Genomic DNA, 18,318 nt, shown 5'->3' on the forward strand with positions numbered 1-18,318 from the left:
GTCGGCAAGAGTTTACTTATCTTGGCTCAGTGCTCACTGACTCCTGTGACCTAACAAGTGAGGTCCAACGGCGCATTGGTCTGGCTGCTGCAGCCTTTGGTAGACTCTCGCACAGAGTTTTTATGAACCGTAACCTCACCACCACCACCACCAAGGTTTCTGTCTATAGAGCAATATGTCTCTCCATCCTCTTGTATGGCAGCGAATCATGGGTGCCTTATAGACGCCACCTGAAAAAGCTAGAAGCATTTCATACCAACTGCTTACAGCGTATACTAGGTTTAAAATGGTGGCACAGGGTGCCACACAATGAGATACGCAGGCGCACTCAAATGGACCCACTTGAAATAATTCTAACTAATAGACAACTTAGGTGGCTTGGTCACACCATCCGGATGTCAGCAGAAAGGCTTCCACGCAAGGTCCTCTACGGGGAACTTGCAGAGGGCAGACACAACCCTGGGGGTCCACGTAAACGTTTCAAGGACCAACTAAAAACATCATTGAAAAAGTGTGGCATAGAATCCAACGCCATCGAACATGCTGCTGCTGATCGGAGAAAATGGCGAAACATCTGCCAAGAGGGCTTGGAAACTTTCACCTCCACCTATAACGACCGAGCAGAGCGAAGAAGACACCAAAGGCACGCGGCGCAGCAGGCAGATGGCATCTTCCCTTGTGCTGCCTGCGGCCGTGTATGCAATTCACGAATTGGACTCCACAGTCACCAGCGAGTCCATCAGGCGTAATCTATCTGGGACTGTTAGGCATGGTGCAACGTCATCGTCGTCAGCGACGGACTACTGAAGAGAAGATTATATATATATATATATATATATATATATATATTCTTATAATATACTAGCATTTCAGCCCGGCGGTGCCCGGGTGTTTGGAGATGTATGTTGAGCAAAAAAAAAAAAAAAAAACGGTAATCTTTTTAATGTTGACCCCTATTATGACCCTTAACATTTATTGTTTTGGGTTTAAATCGAGTTATTAAGTTAGATCCATGTCCAAGGAACCTATATCTAAAAGTTCAAGAGTTTAGACTCAAAATTGTCGGAGGAGTTTGGTAGAGTTTTCAAAGGTCAAATCGTTGAATTTTGACCCCTTAACAGCCAAATTTCTGGCCGAAACCCGATCACATCGATTTTTTCGAAATCTCAGTATCCTGTATATCAAATTTAGAGTCTGTAGACTAAGGATTGACAGTTATTGCAAAGGAAAATGTACCCAGACAGACACACAGACACGTTCACTTATATATATATATATATATATATATATATATATATATATATATATATATATATATACTAGCAATGGGTGCCCGGCGTTGCTCGGATGTTTGGAGGTGTGTGCTGAGCAAAAAAAAAAAAACGGTAATTTTTTTAAACCTTGACCCCTATTATGACCCCTTAATATTTATCGTTTTGGGCTCAAATTAAGTTATTAAGTTAGATCCATGTCCAAGGAACCGATATCTAAAATGTCAAGTGTTTAGACCCAAAGTTCTCGGAGGAGTTTGGTAGAGTTCTCAAAGGTCAAATCGTTGAACTTTAACCCCTTAACAGCGAAATCTCTGGCCGAACCCCGATCACATCGATTTTCCTAAATCTCCGTACCCTGTATATCAAATTTCGAGTCTGTAGACTAAAAATTGACAGTTATTGCGTAGGGAAATGCACACACACACACACGTTCACTTTTGTAGATATATAGATACTAATCCTTATTTAAGAAGCTCAATGTAATTACAGAGCAATATAGTGAATAAATGACAAAAGACTATATTCCAAAGTTCATGATGTTGCCCATCTTAAAAGTTATTCCTTTAATTCAGTTGAGACTTACAATTCTTAACAGTATTCGTTTCGTAGCACAAAATCAAATCATCAAAATGAAATAAAGTGCGTTTGGCATAATTAAAATCCGAAACTTGGAAGAGAAGCTATAAATACCTTATAATATGTTTCATTATGTTTCCATTATGCCATTTTGAATTTTAGAAATAAAGTCACTAAACCCAACTAATCGTACTAACATTTTCTATTAATTTGGGAATATTCTACCAAAATGTTCTATTTAATAATTAGTAAATTTATTAATTCTAATTAATGTATACATACTTATGAAAATAACATCAATAATTATAAACTATTATGCATGTTTGCATATACGAAACTAAACTAAAATAAAAAATAAGTTTATCATTTACGATTATATTAAATTATTTATTAATTTGAATTGAAACCATACATACTCCAGTTCATTTAACTGTTATAATCAAGTTTATTACTATTTCAATTATAATTCTTAGTATTAGTTAATTCTTAACCTATACTTATGTTTAGTTGAGATTAAAAATAACGCTGAATAGTCAATTGTTTACCTTAACCGTAAAAAGTTAAAATTAATTTAATTTAAAGTATGATACTTATCTCCCTTTACAACAAATCCCTTATTTTTTGTTTTTTTAACATTCATTCTTTTAACATACATAACCCATTTTCATCTATCCTTCTAATAAGTAATGTTTATACAGTTCTAATGTCTTTCACCTAATATTATTCAATGATTAATTCAGTGTATATTATAAATTAATTAATACGTTTATATAAAATGTTAGTGTTAAAACTATTTCAATCGATAGTCATAAGACATTAAGTTATCATCCATTTCTACTTAATATCTAATTATAAATTAATTAGTTCTTACATTTACCATAATTTTTTTTTATTTTTTTTATTTTTATCATTATTATCAATATAAGTTATTTTGAAAATAATATTTTTAAATTTCACATATTTTTACTAATTCAATATTCGACAATCTAATATTAATAAACATTTTTAGAACTAGTTACTTAGTTAAGTATAATTTTAGTTTAACATTGAATAATTCCCTAATAATTAGGCTTCAGAGTTTCCTAATCTCATATGTTCTTTTAGTTTTAATTAAATAAATGTATATTTAAGTGAAATCTGATTCTAATTTTACTTTAAGTTAATTTAGAATTATAAATGTTATTTAGACATAATATTATAGATTATGTTTACTTTCAATTCCTTTTACTTTAACCCCTTACCCTATGCATCCCTTTTTATTTATTTATTTATTTATTCCTCCCTCCCTTAAATTTAACTTATATTCCGAAATTAATTTATAGACGTTTAGTTAATGAATATATATATTAAAAAATATATAGTTTATCTTAATAGATGTTCAATAGATATACCTTATTATAACTATAATATTGTTTTTACATCCATTCTAACAGTTAACACATTTGGCTCATATATATTTGAGACCACACATCAATCGAATAATAATCAACATGTTTCAACATATACAGTTTGGTTTTAGATTAATATTTGGAATATGATTACTATAAATATATTTTTAATATTATGCTTATTACAAATTTAACTTTTCTATCCATAAATTAACTTACTTGGCAAACTAAACTATAACATTTCTAAACATGGAAGTTTTACAGTAATACTATAGTATTTAGAAATGTAAAAAAAAACGGAATTTGGTAATTGCATCTGCTTTATCGTAGGATGGGTTAGGATCAATATAACATAAAGTATCTTACCACAGGATGTCCAGCCTTCACGTGGGTATGTTTGCAGCATATGATGAAAGAATGGAATTATTATGAACAAATAAGAAAATCACTCGCTGTTATATGGCGATATATGTTTATTATGAAGACACATGCACACGTAACGACAATTCATACATGGAAGGTTAGAAGTCCAAGTATGATAACAGGAACGAACGGGAATGATGCTCATTCTCCATTTTGAAAGTCACTCTGTTTTCCCTCCACTCTCTGCTTCCGGTTGTTGATCTCGCGAGAAGTTGCGAAAATTTAAAATTTAGGACTCGGACAAGAGGAGGCAACTTTGCCCAAACAAGTAAAGAACTACTCCCCATGCATTATACTTTTGTATCGTCCTAACAGTATCAGAATCGGGAAAAATATTGGAATCGTTCCATCACTAATATATATATATATCTATACATTGCTTGGTAAAAATGGCACAGGTAAAAATGACACCGGAATAAAATAGAGTGGTAATTTTTCTGTACTTTTACCTAATAATTTAATAAATAAATAAACTTAGGAAATTGAAACTCTCGCCAGAAGTTATATTATTGATGAAGTTTAATATCACGAAAAAGATCTGGTCAAACATCGCTTGCTGCTAATTTTGAATAGGATACTGTTCTGGTTTGCCAATATTTATAAGATTATCATTGCTTTTATTTTGTTCTTGTTTGTTTGTTTTTCCTCAATTCGCAATTATAACATTTTGTGATGAAAGAAAATTAGCTATTACTTGCAGAGACCCGACGTTGTTCGGGATTGAAAAATGATCAATGAATGTTTCACACTCCTATATTTTTATTGTCATCATGAAATCGGTCAAATCGTTCATTTTTCAATCAAATCGATTGATTGGCTGCTCTAATTGGAGACCCATCCTGAGGAAGCTTCACATGCCTCTTCGAGGTGACTTAGTCCACAATAGACTGTAGTCTATATAGCAACGTAGAGAACCTAATGTTGATTTTATAAAATCATTCTTATATAATGGCTTGAATTAAAGTTTAAAATGCAAAAATCAAATGTCATGGTGCCATTATGCTCTAGACAGAACATTCATTTCAGACACGCCCCTATCATATCAAAGAACCTACTGTTGATTTTATATGTCTGGCTTTCCACTGGTGCTGTGATAAAGGCTTTGGTACGGTTATAAGTTATGGCGAACATTCAAACAAATAGAGAAAGAAAGAGAGTTGATATAACAGCAATAAAGTTTTATAGTCCTTACCTTTATTTTCTCTAAAAACTTTTCACACCGGCTTGCTAAAAGAATCGGTCAAACTAACAGAAAGCGTTTTCAGTTTTACGTTGACCTTGATTAGCACCTATTAAAAAAAAAAAAAAGCCAAGCCCCACTCCTAACCGTGTAAATGTCTACTAAAAATATTTATTTAATGTTTTGGGGTTGGGTAGGTATGATTAGTCCTATTTAAAACTTGAGGAATTAGAGCTTAGCTCTAACGAACGGACCTACTTTTCTTTGCCATTTTTACCTATTAATTCAGGTTTGCCATTTTTCCGGTGTTATTTTTACCTAAATTCATATCTTCTATACTCCTATAAATTTGAGGTTTTGTGTATTCATATTCATTTTAATAACCGTTTTTCTATTTATTCAAAAAGAAAATACAACTTTGTTATATATGGGTCATTGAATCGCATTCATCAGCAAAAGATCTATCAAATTTGCATATTCTTTTAAACATTCGTTTTAATTAATTCCCTATTAGTTTTTTCGGTTTTCTCATAGGATGATTATATTCATGCAGATATTCTACATGATTTATACTTGCGTAATATTTGCATAAAAAGCTCATAGTAAACACAAACCTCATTCTATATATATATATTTATGCATCAGTGTATATATATATATATATATATATATATATATATATATATATATATATATATATATATAATGTTTGTATAAAAAATTCGCCTACCAAACTCCTGTTAGATTTTGGTCTACAGGCATAAAACTTAATATATAGGGTATTCAAACTCGTGCAAAACTTTATATTTGGGGAAAATCAGTGCAAAAGTGTGAAAATTAAAGAAATGGAATTTGCCAGATGAAGGTCGAACGACGGCATTACGAATATGCATGCGTAACGTAATAGCTATTAGTTCATGTTTTAATTTGCAAACATGTCTTCATAGCTCAGATTTAAGGTCAAAGGAAACAGTAAATTGTAAGCTAAACGTTTTGTTTTCGATTCTCGGTGGTGGCGCACGAGTCATTTTTTGTTTTAACGTTTTACATCAATACTATATGTTGGGTCTGATATGATATGATAATAAATGCGAAATCTGCATTAATCAGAATATCATATTTAAGCGTATTTTACGATCGGGTAATGCGGGGCAGCGCATATATATATATATATATATATATATATAATATATATATATGTGTGTGTGTGTGTGTGTGTGTGTGTGTGTTGTTGTTGTTGTTGTTGTTTATCAGTGTTCTTTAATATGCACCAGGAAATCTCACAGATGCAAATATTGTTACAATCATAAACGTTCACTGAATAAAGAATAATTTATTTCCCCCGACATAAATACGGTCAACAGGTTTTATTAATATTCACAAAAGGAAAACGAGAAAGTTTGTGAATTACGACAATAAATTCAATTTTCTTTGGATAACTTTCCGCTGTTCGTGAGAAAAAATCCACAATATGAGAGATAAGAACAATATGATAATATACTAAAGAGGGCGGGAGGTTAGATGTTGGAGGTTATTTTTATAAGTCGCGCATCGGTGGTCATGTGATATTAGTAATAGAAACGTCAACCAATGAAATAGAACAAAATAGGAAACGTTGTATCTGTACCTAAAACTAAACACAAAGTTTTTTTCTTTGCTAGAACTGCTCACTGTAGAACTCTATACAGCAGGACTGCTTCCATGCTGACTACACATGGTCGCTTTCAATTCCAATGTAAACAAGTTTTTTAGCCATCCTCTAAAATAATAAAATTCTAATTTTCATCATTACCGATCATTACGCTGTTGTCTCATTGACGACCCAATATCCGTTAAGCCTGATTCTCGAGTTGCCGTCAGGCCTTGATAAGTGGGGACTCCCATGTAAAAAAGCAAACTAATATCATGCCTAGTCATATATGAAGTGCTTTTAGCGAGTATTTTTCGTTACTTTTAATAGCTGAAAAATAAATAATTTTTTTTACATAGGCATCAACACTTAGCAAGGCCCAGAGACCACTCGAGGATAAGGGTTAAAGAGTGTACAGTAGTCAATTGGACAATATAGTAATCGTTAGTCATGGAAATTCGATAAATTTGTTAACAAGTGGAACGGCTCATCAAGAAGTTGTTTACGTTGGACTTGAAGACAATCAGATTGTAGTCAGCTGGAAAGCAGGAATACAGAAGACAGTTCCACAGCCGAAAGCTTTGTTCATGGAATCTATATTTAGGTTTAGGCACAGATAAAGAGTGGGGGCAATTATTGATAGTGTTTTGAGCTAGACGAGTGTTTCTTGTGAAAGTGTGGCGATAGGGGACCATAGATTGAAGCTCAGTCGAGCACTTGCCATGAAAATAACGATAAAGCAAAGACAAACTCGCAACATATCTTCTGTAAGATAGAGGTTGCAGGGAAGAGAAAAAAACACCTCCTATTAGGCTACAAAGTCTATTTCGAACTCTATCAAGGCAGGACAAGTCCTTTCTAGCAGCTCCTGCCCAGATGTGGCAACAGTACTCCATCCTTGGACGTACCTGACTCTTATATAGATAGAGAATTGCATCAGCAGTGAGATATTTACTGGATCGATAGAAGGATCCCACCATTTTTCCAGCAGCCTTGGCAACAGATTTGATGTACGTGTTCCATTTAAGATCAGGAGTAAAGGTCAAGCCCAGAAGCTTATCAAAACATGAGGCCTCCCCAAGATGAGATTCATTCATATCAATTGATGCCAGATTGGGATCAGAGCGTTGATAATGTAAAGATAAAAGCTTGGTTTCAAATGCATTATAAGTAACCAGCTACTCCTTTTCGCATTGTACCACATGCTCAAGATCAGAGGAGAGAGAATCAGAGAACTTGGTCGCTTACGGTCTTAGATATGCTACCATAGATGGTAGTGTCATCAGCATAAATGTTTATGAATGATGTAAGGATGTGATTTGGAAGATCATTGACGTAGATCAAGAAGAGGGTTGAGCCCAGGATGGACCCCCGAGGGACTCCAGAATTAATACTATGAGCTTCTGATTTTTGCCCATTAACTACTACTCTTATGAATCTACCAGAGAGAAATGATTTAATAATTGAAAAGACATTTCCAGCTATACCATAGCTGGAGATCTTGTGAAGTAAACCTTTATGCTATACCCTATCAAAGGCCTTTGATATGTCAAGAGCAATTGCCCTAGAAAAGTTGCCTCCGTTGAGAAATTCATTAATTCTATGAGATATAACTGTAAGCACATCTGCTGTAGATCTACCAGAATGGAAACTGTGTCACTAAGAAGGTTATTTTTGCTGAGATGGTTGATTACTTCTTTATTTAACACAGATTCCAGTAACTTACTCATGACGCACAGGAGATATATTGGCCTGTACTGAGAGGGGGATGACCGATCACCTGAATTCTTAAATACAGGGCATACTGATGAGATTTTCCAGGGTGATGGGAAGCAATTCTCCTTAAGACAACGTTTAAACAGTTTTGTAAGTATGGGCGCTAGTTCTGGTTGAAGTTTTTTTAGTACTATAATTGGAATACCGTCATGGCCGGTTGCTTTACTGGAATCAAGGTTTTTGATTAGCTTGGCAACATCACGTACAGAATTTGTATATCACATAGTGTGTTTTCTGATAGAGGAGAAAATATTGGAGGTTGGCGGCCTTGGTCGCAAAGGGTAGAATTAGCTGCAAAGTTCTTGGCAAAGAGTTTGGCTTTGTCTGATGCTGACGAGATTACCTCAGGTTCATTGATAATAGTTAGGATAGAGCACACGCTTCTGTTCAGGATCCCGTTTGCTATTTGCCAAAACTGGTGGGAACCAAACCGCTGCTCAGCTACTTTGAACTTAACGGACTGAGCATACAACTCTCTTGCATTCTTTATTACTTTGTTATGGTGGTTGCTGGCAGTTCTGAAAGCGGCTTTAGTCTCAATAGGTCTATTACGTTGGAAACAATGGATTATATTGCTTTTAAAAGTGCTCTGGAGGCTTCCAGGGATTAACAAACCTTCTTTTTTAGCAAAGGGGTGAGGGGAATAGTGCTTGTTTTGTTCTCACTATGCAAAGTTGCGAGGGTACACATAACGGGGACGTGACGGAATTTATAATAGACGGCTAAGCAATGTGAAGGGAGAAGTGTTAATGAACAGTTCTTTAAACAGAGTTGTGGAATGCATTATCAAAGAGGGGGAATACAGTCAACACTTTGGAAGGGATTTGCATATATAGTTCATGATACATATAAGCGTGATGATACATATAAACAGAAAACAACACACTAGCTTGGTTGAAATGATGAACAAAGACAAAAGGCTTACATAACAAATAGAAGACATTTATTTTTCCAGCTGGTGATGAGAACCCGTGCCTGGCTAAGTTGCTCTCCACTTTCTAAGGAGCTTCGGCTACTCGCCTCCAACTCTCTCTCCAACTGAACTCTAGTCTAAGTAGATTGTATATATTGAACTATATTTCTTTGTGACATCAGAACACATGTAAACATGTTTATCCCATGCACATCTATATGCATATTCTTCCAACACGTTCCTGGCAACACAAGTACATTCTTTTATTTGAATGTTCTATTATTCTTACTCTGACGTAAACTTTGTTGTATTGTTATTTCTAACTACAATGGATAATTCACTGCATTCCTGGAATCGTATCTAACTAACAATGTGTATTCATTTTAATTTTTGATAATTGCGTTCGATTCCAGCATTCTTCTTCAATAATAATTATATTTGATCTGAATTACTTTATTTTGAACTAAAAACCAGGAACTGTCTCCTTCACTATACAACAGCAAGTCACCCAAGCATTATTTTCTTTTTCTTTGTTTAATAATAGTTAACATATGATATCCGTACCTACATAAAAAAAACTCTTAGCCGCAACGAAAAGAAAATCTTACCTGTGAAGTACAGAAAATTTATTCAACCTGAAACTCGCATCAAATCATCGAATAGTATAACTTTTAAATAATAAGGTGCTTCTGCAGTATAGCACTCATTTGAAAAAACAAAATCTTAGCCTTAACATACAGAAAAGTACATAAAATAATCGAAACGTTTCATTTTCAAATAAGAAGTAACGTACTTGTACAGTAATCGACTCAAGAAATAAGGTACTCATACGGTATAGTACCCCTATGAAAAACAAAGAAAATCTTACCTGTGACGTACATAAAAGTGATTAAAATTGAATATCACGTAAATCATCGTTTAGTATGGTTTTTAAATAATAAATAAGGTGCTTCTACAGTATAGTACCTAAATGAAAAAAACAATCTCTTAACCGTGACATACAGCAAACAGAAAATTTACATAAAATAATCAGTTTCATTTTTAAATAAGAAATAATGTACTTGTATAGTATAGTACCTATATGAAAAAACACAAAAAATCTTACTTGTGACGTTCATAAAAATTTTTAAAGCCGAAAACCATGTCAAATCATCGGGTGGTATGCTTTTTCATTGTTTTCTCATATAGGTAGAATACTGTACAAGTACCTTATTTATTCTCATATTATTGTGAAAGTAGGTGGAGGAAACGGAAGGGCTATAAAGAGACAATTACGGAAATGGCTGAAGCAGTTTACGATCTGAAAATCACTTTATTTATAAGAGTGGTGTAACTTCCAGTGATGGCTGAAGCAGTTTGCGATCTAAACATCACTTTATTTCATAGATATTTTAAGAAAGGGGGCTTATAAGAAGTCAGTCCCAGAAATGGCTGAAGCGATTTATGATCTAAAAATCACTTTATTCTATCCAACAAATTCAGACATTCAATTTCATAATGAATTAAGAACATTTATCTTATGAAATATATATATTTGCAAGTGTTGTCATATCATCTGCCAACACCCTACACTTTTTTTCTTTCATCAAATCCCACCAATCACACTCCTTACTGATTCATTCCATTTTCTTACCATTATAAAAAAAAAATTGCAAAAATTGACATGTCACAAGGTTCTATCAAATCTTATTATTACATGCCAAATTATCAGATTTTCAAAAAAAGATTGTGACATAATTTTTTTTTTTTTTTACATAGGTATCACCACATTATCAAGGCCAAAAGGCCACTCAAGGATAAGGGTTAAAGAGTGTACAGTAGAAATTGGACAATATAGTAATCATTAGTAATGAAAATATGGTAAATTTGATAACTTATATGGAACGGCTCATCAAGAACTTATTTACGTTAGACTTGAACACAACCATATTGTAGTCAGCCGGAAAGCAGGAAAACGGAAGACAATTCCACAGGCGTGCAGTTCTAAGAAAGAAGCTTTGTTCATGGAATCTACGTTTAGGTTTAGGCACAGATAAAGAGTGGGGGGGGGGGATTATTGATAGTGTTTACAGCTAGATGAGTGTTTCTTGTGAAACTAACTGATTTATAAGTAACTTTGATTAAATTATAATCTCTAGAAAAAAGTGATGCCTTACTATAGTTCTGTTCCCTGTAATAATATATCTCAAGCAGTTCTCCATATGTGACTAGAAAAATATTTATTTTTTAATTTACGGTCTAATCGGATCTAACATTACACTGATGATTCTATTGAAGGACATTCTATTGTTTATGTGATGATGGAATTTCCACAGGTTCTGCTAGTTATATAATAATATTATTCTGTATTAATATCTAATTTATAAACGGCTATATGTCTGTTGGTATGTCTGTCGATCCGTCTCCATATTTTCAAACTCTCTCTCCTCCGAAACTAAAAGTCAGAGAGGGACGCTAGAGGCTGTAAATGATTTACTTTTTACAGCCCCTTCTTTTATTGGCTTTTAGCTGGTTAAAATTGTTTTTAAGGGGTCAAAAATTGAAAAAATTGTTAAACATTTTGTGCATTTATCTTAGTTTATTTTTTAATTTTTAATCAGTTTATATGCCTGTCACGTTGGTGCAGTCGTAACGTCACCAGTTTTGAATGCTACAGTTTCGGTTTCGATTTTAGCTGATGGCACCTAAATACTTTCCTTTTCTTTTACTTTTGAAATCATGACTGTATAATAATATATACGAAATCTGGACGAATTAAAATATCATATTTAAGCGTATTTTACGGCTGGGCAAAGCCCCCCCCCCTAGTATTAAATTAAAGAGAATTATTATTTTGGTATCCAATTACATTTTTTTTTGTGTGGTGTGTACAGATATACGCATATGAATTAGTTGATAACGCTGAATAAAAATAATTTCTACTCTCAAATAAGACGCATGTGTTATAATCCGTTAAAAAAGTAAATTCTATTAGGTTTATAATCTTTTGATGATTGCAATGAAAAATGATTGACACTGGCTTGCTTACAAACAGTATACAACAAGTGGTGGTGGTGGTAGTTGAAGGATATAAGCCCGTTGCATTGACACTGATTTTAATGAACTGACAGAGATATCGATAATGATACTGATTTGTTTGGTTCGATTTGTTTGTTTTGTGGCTTAGCAACCATTTCAATGGTTATTTGACGCCGAAAACACAATACCTGGTCTGGAAAATAAGTTCTCCCTGAAGGGAGATAACTCTGTTCACTCTACGCTGAAACACAATACCTATTGTAAATGATAAAACTTTATCTAATTAGAAACACGAAGCTGTTTAGGGTTGAGGAACGCTGGCAGCCAACAGGTTTTTAACAAAAAAAAATCATCCAAAGAGAACAAGAGAAGTGAGGAAAAAATCACTGATGCAATTCAGAAAATTAACTGAGTGGTAATAATTTGCAAGGGTTGCAACACTTAATAGTGTAAGATTACGGTGCTAATAAATCGTTTGTAGTGTTAAACAGGCAAGTTTTTCTAACCCGTCAGATTGCGCGTATCGTCTCGTTGATAGTAATCAACAGAGTTCTATTGATACGTTGTAGATAGTCAGCTCAGTAGGCAGTGACGTCTCTCTATAGTAGTGGAAGTAGTGCTCATCATGGTAGAGATATAGCAACATAAGTTTCTCATTTTTTTCTTTGTTTCTTTAATAGTTTAACAATTAAAAAAAAATCACTAACAGTATTCGTCATATTCTTTTCAGTTGTTTTTTTTCTTTTTTACAGTGCAATAAAATTACATATCATGTAACCTTTTCCCTGCCTGTTCCCAAAAGGTGAACAATATGGTTACTGTCTGCGACAAACTTTATTTTTTAATTTGTTTCAGGTTTGATTTACTAGCCATAATAGTTCGCACTCAGCATTACATTTCTTTCCTCCCACATCCTACACTGCTACAGGTGCAGGATGAACCACTTTGGAAAATGTTCTTTTTGCAAGCTGGTATTCCAGATCCTATATACGGCATAATCGTGTTGACACACCGGTTCTCGTCAGATCACCGAAGTTAAGCAACGTTGAACCTGGTTAGTACCAGATGGGTGACCATTTGGGAATTCTAGGTGCTGTATGTGCCCCCCGCTTATCTCGGCATTTGTTTCTAGTCGTCTTGTACACTTCACTTGCCACTGGTATTTAACAATGTCGACTCAGGAGATGGGTGGTTGGACATTGCGCACCTTCTGCCAATAAGACTTTTACGCACAAGCACCCCTTCATGGGTAACCATAGTCTGCCAAAGACTGAGGGAGCCCTGATTCCAGATCCTGAAAGCACCACTTATGCATTCCTCTTTTCACAAAATCGTATCAAACAGAAGGCATTGTCCGTTTTGATTGCTGAACATTTGCAGACTCTTGTGGTTACTGTCCTTAATGATCAGTAGTCTTGGGTCATGTCCAAACATAATCTGCTGATGTTTCTCACAGTACTGTTTCACACAAACTAGTTCAATCATTCAGACCACCAAGTGTTTTTGTCAAACTGCCTTCTCTTGTTTCTTATGACTCATCCGAAATATTGCAAATTCGTCATTGATTGGAATGTTTGATCAATCTTCCAGCGGACCAGATTCCAAGTATGATATGCAGGAGGAAAGGAACTCTAGTGTTGAGTGTGATTTAGTAAGGCTAGTCAGTCACACCTGAAATAAATGAAAAAGTAAACACCAAAATTTAGCTCAGAAACATAGAGCTTTTAAAAGACGTCTGACAGCAATCAGCTTCTAGCCAAAGAGAAACATGTTGTCACACATCTATTCTCACTCGCTCAGGGTAGAGCATAAATATTTGAAAAAGTCATCTGAATCCGATCAGTTTGCCAGCTAAAGAGAAAGCTGTTACTAATTTCTTGGTTATGAATCAATCCTGACATGTAACTCTACTTCCAATGGAATTTTCCGTTTTTCAATTCACTCTAACTCCGTGTGAAAAATTCCGTTTTAACGGAACAACATTTCATCAAAGATGCAATAGCATGTAACTTCCTGCAAATATAACATTCACTTTCCAGAAACATCTCTGAATTGGACAAACAAACATTGCCACTTTTATGTTCTTGGGAAGGACCCAATGAACTTGAATGTGAAGAGACTTTCATAAAGCAACTGCCAAAGGTTTCTGCCATACATGAAATGACTGAATGAATTGTGAAAAAAAAAAACATTTTCAAGCAACAGCCATAGCATTTTGCTGACAAAAAATAATTGATATGACTACTTGATTAAATCGTATGCGAATGGTTTCATCTCCGGTTCTATTTTCTTTAAGACAACTAAACATGAACATTTCCGCTAAGTAAATACAAGATTCTTTTCTCTTAAAACATATTCAAGTTATCTCCCCTGAATTAAGTGTACAACAAAACAATGAACTTTTATATTTTGAAGTACAAAAAGATTCACACACACTTGTGCAATATTTAAAATGAAGCTTGTCCTCTTTCTGGCTGTGGGTTTCACACTTGGTGGACATGTTCTTCCTAGCTTTAAATTATTACAGTGTTTCACAACTCTGTCAGCTCTTGCTTCTCATCATAGAACTTCAAGACAGGTAAGCATCTCTGCATGGTCCTTTTCTACTGGTCACAGTATTCGTTTCCAGAATAGTTTCCAGTGTTAGTCCTATCTAAATTTATAACGCCCATGCATATAGTGTTTGCCCTGGTAATTCATGCATTTCAAATGAGTTTAAGGACCTTAACATGGACTGTTGACAATACTCGTTACACCTTGTGGAAATTTCACGGTGCTTTTTACATATATTAATATAATTCCTTTTGAAATAATAAATTTTGTTAATGTCAATGCTATTAAAAAATATGACTCTTCTTCAATAAAAAATAATTGTCATTGTCAGCTAAATACACTTAAAATAAAAAATAAAACGAATATGTTTCTTTCTTTAAAATTGTAGCAATTCAAGTGTTTTTAAAGCAATAATTATTGATTATTGAATATCTCATCCAACAATTGTATTCTTTTCTTTTAGTAATGTCTGTTACTAACAGCTATTTTCTATACCCACTAATTTCGTATGCACGTGTAATTTAATTGTGCTGAATTTCTGGGGTTTTGTTGTTGTGAAAAAAAAACATCAAAGCAACTACCTCCAAACATCAATTCATTAATAATGTTTTCATTAATTAGCAAGCAATAAACCAAATGCGAGATGTTTATACAGTTTCTTTTTTATTCTCTTCGTCGTCGCCCTGTCTCTTTGCCGTGTTTCATGAATATCCGTCAATTGTCTCATCTGTTTAACAAATAAAACTCTTTTCATGAAGAAAGTAACACACTGGAGTCGTCCACTGAGTTTTCTTCAAGGTTTTTGTTTGGAGAGAATTTACTCTGGAGAGAGAGGCCGCATTATTTTAGTTGCGTTGATATAAAAAAGGCAACACAAGGAAACGTTTGCAGGGAGTTTTTATACATGGTTTTATTTGGAGAGAATTTAATTAGAAAAGAGACTAATGCTATCGTAGCTAGTTATTTACTTTTTAAAGTTAACTATCTAATTAAGGAAATGAGCGACGCATACAGACAGACATCTAAGTAACATTCTCCTTAGATTAGTGTACATCATTGGCTTCTCAAGAGAAAACCTTAAATTTCTCCCATTCGAAAAAAAAGCATGCCCTCATTCGTCATTTTTCGATTCTTGTTTTGTTTACAGCATTTGACCTTTGTTCCTTGCTTCAAATCTATACCACCCATCTCTGGAAACGATTCTGTTTGCTGAATCATGACATGCACTAAATGTGACCCGTGTCAAAATTCTGTACTGTCCTGAAGCGACACTCACCCTATGCAGGAATATGAAATTCACAAACGGTCCTCAGCTGCATGTATATTCCCGTCAGGGGAGAGACGACGTAAGGTTTTTGCAGCGATTGCAGGGAGGTGACAACATCCTCCTACATACAGCGCCTGCTTTCTTAGATGTTCACCCTATCTGATACATACCAGATTCAATGTTGCTTAACTTCGATGAACTAACGAGAGCCGGTGTATCAACGTGATTATGCCGTTGTCAAAATTCACACACATTCGACTTAATATTCAATGTTGACTTCAAACATACTTTCTTTCACTACAGGAAAAGAATTAGTATTAAGATCACACGCATAGACATAAGTGAACCATGTCATGAACGGGAGACAATTGAAAATAGATGGAAAATAAACACAGACAGATAAACAAACAACGCGGTAAAATTAATTAGAGGCAATGCTAGATCACAAAAACAAAACAAATATCCTCGTATTCCATCCTCCTTTTTTTCCTTTTTTTTACCTCACTTCTTAATGTACTGCACGTGACACAAACTAGGCTCTATCGTTATTTTCATATAAGGTGTTCAGATAACCTTAAATCTGCGCCCCCTCTCCCTGTAAAACATTCTCGGCAAACACTCGCCTAGCTACAACCACTGCCAAAAAATTCCCTTTACTCTCTATATGTACCTAAAACTAAACGAAAATTCCAAGAGCAAATCTTCTTTCCTAGAGCTGCCAGTCTGTGGAACACAATGTCACCGGTTTACTTCCCAGCTGACTATAACAAGGTCGTTTTCAAGTCCGATATAAAAAATAATCATGTTTTAATCAATTTCAACCATTACCGATTATCACAATGTTCACTTATTAACTCTATCCTCAATTGGACTCAGAGCTTTGATAAGCGGCGACTTCCTTGTAAAAAAAAAAATGAAATTATCCTGTCGATCTCTCTATTGTCCATTCCGTGTTATCTCCCAAACCAGTTACCTCTTCATCAGATTTCCATTTCATTTAACTAACCCTTTCCCATCCTGTTTTTTTTTTTTTTTTTGCCAGTGTGGAGATTAGCTGGTCACCATCTGCATCGATTCCGAAAACTCTTTCCTATTTTGAGTGAACTTCTTTCTTTTTTTCTATTTCTTCCTGCGAGAAGTTTTTCAATGAATATCAACAAGTCTCTTTCGTCATTGCTTTGTCCCATATAGCTGTGATGTTTGTGGATGAACTGTAGGGAAACGACTTACCTAATTAGTACGTGTGCATAATTAGGTAAGTCGCACGTTTCCCTACATGAACATCGTCAGTTTTCTGGAAACTCATTGCTATACACAGGGTGTGTGAATCTCTATTTCATACGAGGGTTCCTGATAAGGTGTTGAAACGTATCTGTACTTTGATTGTTCCCCACACTTTCTTCTTCTCTGCCACCCTTCCTCACAGACATTATGTTGTTAGTCTCAGTTTTTTCTATAAATACTATTATGGCCTGTATTTTTCAGAGTTGTCCAAGCTATTCCCTGCTTCCTTTGTTCCACTCGTTAGTCGAATGGTTTCCATTAATTCGCTGTTTTGATCCCTTATTGTAATACAACTTCCTTTTTCCAAGAAATGAAAGTTTGTAGAACTTTCTTCCTACCTATAACGTTGATCTTTTCAAGACTGTGATCAATAGGCATTTCTTGTCGTTGTGATAATTGTTTTTCTTTCTTGTTAGCTCTTTACATTAAGTGGTTTCGCATCTTGTGTGGATCTATTTTGATAAAAAAAATTTTGTTTATCCATACCAACTCTTTAATATTTGTGTTTTGGCTCTTTCTTTATAATTCAATTTCAAATTAAAACTTTTTCAACGACAATCGTATGCAAGACAAACTGGAAAAAGAAGCACAAAGAACAATATAGAACAGACAAGTTGAATGTTGGATAAAGAATTGTATTTAACCAATTAAGGAACTGGATAATAATGATAATAATAATATCTGCAATACCTTTTTCATGTATTTAGTAGAAAAGCAATTGTTACATGGTTGGATGTAGGTAATTCTTGTAACGAATCATTTCATGTAAATTTAAGTTTACCTGAGTGTGGAATGTAGACTCACTTATTCTTTCTTTACTTGACATCAAATAGACATATTGTTATGTTTCCAATAGAACAAAAGTTTTTAATAAATATATGTGTGTCTTTTATCGCCGTTTCCATTCTTCATAAAGTTCTTACTGCCGCATGATTCTTCTTTTAGTGATCGCTGCATTTTATGGTAGCTTTCTATCTTATCTGTTTAGCTATATGAATAAACCTTCTTTTATGCAGTAAGGACACAAGGAGATGTC

General features: G+C 34.2%; 1 pseudogene; it reads left to right on the forward strand.

The window, feature by feature from the left end:
• The first annotated feature begins 13,163 nt into the window (after positions 1-13,163).
• Positions 13,164-13,280, forward strand: LOC145280676 (5S ribosomal RNA; annotated as a pseudogene).
• The last annotated feature ends 5,038 nt before the right edge of the window (positions 13,281-18,318 follow it).

This window comes from Euprymna scolopes, chromosome 7, assembly GCF_053919585.1.
Source record: "Euprymna scolopes isolate OS-2025 chromosome 7, ASM5391958v1, whole genome shotgun sequence".
Taxonomy (NCBI): domain Eukaryota; kingdom Metazoa; phylum Mollusca; class Cephalopoda; order Sepiida; family Sepiolidae; genus Euprymna; species Euprymna scolopes.